This window comes from Ursus maritimus, unplaced genomic scaffold, assembly GCF_017311325.1.
Source record: "Ursus maritimus isolate PB19 unplaced genomic scaffold, ASM1731132v1 scaffold_33, whole genome shotgun sequence".
Lineage (NCBI taxonomy): Eukaryota > Metazoa > Chordata > Mammalia > Carnivora > Ursidae > Ursus > Ursus maritimus.
This window is the reverse complement of record NW_024425897.1, coordinates 23,699,347-23,701,973: the sequence shown is the minus strand read 5'-3', so window position 1 is coordinate 23,701,973 and position 2,627 is coordinate 23,699,347. Positions and strand designations below refer to the sequence as shown.

The window sequence follows — 2,627 nt, the reverse complement described above, 5'->3', positions numbered from 1 at the left end:
CCCAGGTGCGAGGGATCAGGAGGGGCGCGGGCGGAGGACCGTGCCGTGCCCACGCCAGTCTCACCCACAGCTGCACCTGCGCGTGCACGCCTATGGCTCCACCAAGGACGTGGCGGTCTACAGCTCCATCAGCCTGTCCCCCATGCAGATCTACATCGTGGGCCGGCCCCAAGAAGCTGCAGCAGCAGGTGCCAGGTGAGCAGGAGAGTCGCAGCCGGGCGGGCGGGCGGGCCCGAGAGCCGCCCATGACAGCCCTCCCTCCTGCCCTCCCTGCAGTTCATCACGGACGGCTACGCGGCTCACCTGGCCCAGCTCAAGTACAACCACCGGGCGCGGCCGGCCATAGCGTGCCACCCGCATGGCGCTGCGAAAAGGCAGCTTCGGCCTGCCGGGCCAGGCGACTTCCTGCGCTCCGGAACCACCTGCTCGCACCATCTCCGCCCAGCCCAGCGGGCCGGCCACCGGCATGATCGGACACAGAGCCAGGTGGATGGCGAACAGCGGGGACAACGCACATAGGCGTGGCAACAGGCTGCTGGGGCCGCACCATGGCCGGCCGGCCTGGGCCAGGGCAGCCACGGGCCCCAAGTAGGACACCCCGTGAGTGGGCGCTGTGGACTCCATGGTGCTAGGCCAGGGGCGCCAGCCCACGCTCAGGAGGCCTGGCCTGGGCACCACGATGTCGGCTGGAGACAAGCTTGTCCCAGGGCCTGAGCGGAGGACATAGGCCGTGCCACACAGCCCTCCCAGCCCTGCCTCGTGTCCTAGGGTCTGAGGGGTTCCAGCTTGCAGGAAGACCTGTCCCAGGATGACAGAGGGACCAGAACTCCCACGTGGACTGGCAGAAGGCACTCCTAGACATTTGCCCTGCATTGACCTCCCAACATCCCGATGCCAGGCCTGGGCCGGGCCCAGCCCGCCACCTCCCATCCACTAGCTCACCCTGACCCCAGGTCCCCTTCCACTTGGTAGCAGCTCCAAGGGGGACAGCCTGCTTCTTGTTAACTCGAGTTACTCAACTGTTCAACCTCACTGGTTTTGCACTGATTTTTGAGACGGAGATCCATTACCATCTCCTGTGGCTACAGACATGCATGAAAAGAAACATTCGCTGATCTGGGACCTATTGCCACACAGAAGGCTCCAGGGCGGCAAACCCTCGTGCAAGGAGAGAAAGGCCATATCTTAATTTCTGCAGCTCCGCCTGGCCGCCAGCGCTGTGACAGCCCTGGACCCCTGCCTACCTGTCCACTTGCCCCACCTGGAACCCAGTTCGGCGGCGAGGCTGAGTGAGGCCCAGAGCCGGCTCCCGAGCCACGCCTCAGGCTCCTGGGCCTGCCCGGGCCCACCCTCTTCTTCCACTCCTCGCCTGCCATCAGTCAAGGCCACGTGCCTCGGCTCTCCTGCGTTTCTACACCTTTCTACTTCTCAATCTGATTTCTATGAGTTTTTTAAATGAGCAATCCTTGGCTGCTTCCTTTTTCTTAACTCTTTCAGTACCAAGCGCAGCCCCTCCACATGAAAACACCCAGCACTGTGACGGAGTCAGCCTGGTTCTGGGTCCCGGGCCCTGCCCCCTGCCCACGCAGAGGGGCATGGGGTCCCTGCCTCACCTGACCCCCATTAATTCCACTGAATTTCTACTCTGGGGTGAGTGGGGCACACACTTAGGTTAATGCCAATTCCGTTTGATGCCAAATCTAAGCCTGGCTTACCGTTAGCTTAAGGGCAGGCAGCCACGACGCCATTCCCCACCTGGTAAGGACCACGCTGTCCTGCGCTGGGTCCGACATCATGCGCTCCCGGAACCACCTGCTCCGCACCATCTCCGCCCAGCCCAGCGGGCCCGGCCACCGGCATGATCGGACACAGAGCCAGGTGGATGGCGAACAGCGGGGACAACGCAGCATGAGCGTAGCAGCAGGCTGCTGGGGCCGCACCATGGCCGGCCGGCCTGAGCCAGGGGCAGCCACGGGCCCCAAGTAGGACACCGTGAGTGGGGCGCTGTGGACTCCATGGTGCTAGGCCAGGGCGGCCAGCCCCGCCAGGAGGCCTGGCCTGGGCACACGATGTCGGCTGGAGACAAGCTTGTCCCAGGGCCTGGCGGAGGACATAGGCCGTGCCACACAGCCCTCCCAGCCCTGCCTCGTGTCCTAGGGTCTGAGGGGTTCCAGCTTGCAGGAAGACCTGTCCCAGGATGACAGAGGGACCAGAACTCCCCACGTGGACTGGCCCAGAAGGCACTCCTAGACATTTGCCCTGCATTGACCTCCCAACATCCCGATGCCAGGCCTGGGCCCGGGCCCAGCCCGCCACCTCCCATCCACTAGCTCACCCTGACCCCCAGGTCCCCTTCCACTTGGTAGCAGCTCCAACGGGGGACAGCCTGCTTCTTGTTAACTCGAGTTACTCAACTGTTCAACCTCACTGGTTTTGCACTGATTTTTGAGAGCGGAGATCCATTACCATCTCCTGTGGCTACAGACATGCATGAAAAGCCAACATTCGCTGATCTGGGACCTATTGCCACACAGAAGGCTCCAGGGCGGCAAACCCTCGTGCAAGGAGAGAAAGGCCATATCTTAATTTCTGCAGCTCCGCCTGGCCCGCCAGCGCTGTGACAGCCC

General features: G+C 63.2%; 1 protein-coding gene across 1 annotated transcript in view; it reads left to right on the top strand.

Moving 5' to 3' along the window:
- Nucleotides 1-2,627, top strand: part of PITPNM2 (phosphatidylinositol transfer protein membrane associated 2) — a 106,126-nt gene that overhangs the window by 99,696 nt on the left and 3,803 nt on the right. The gene's annotated exons all lie outside the window — the stretch shown is intronic.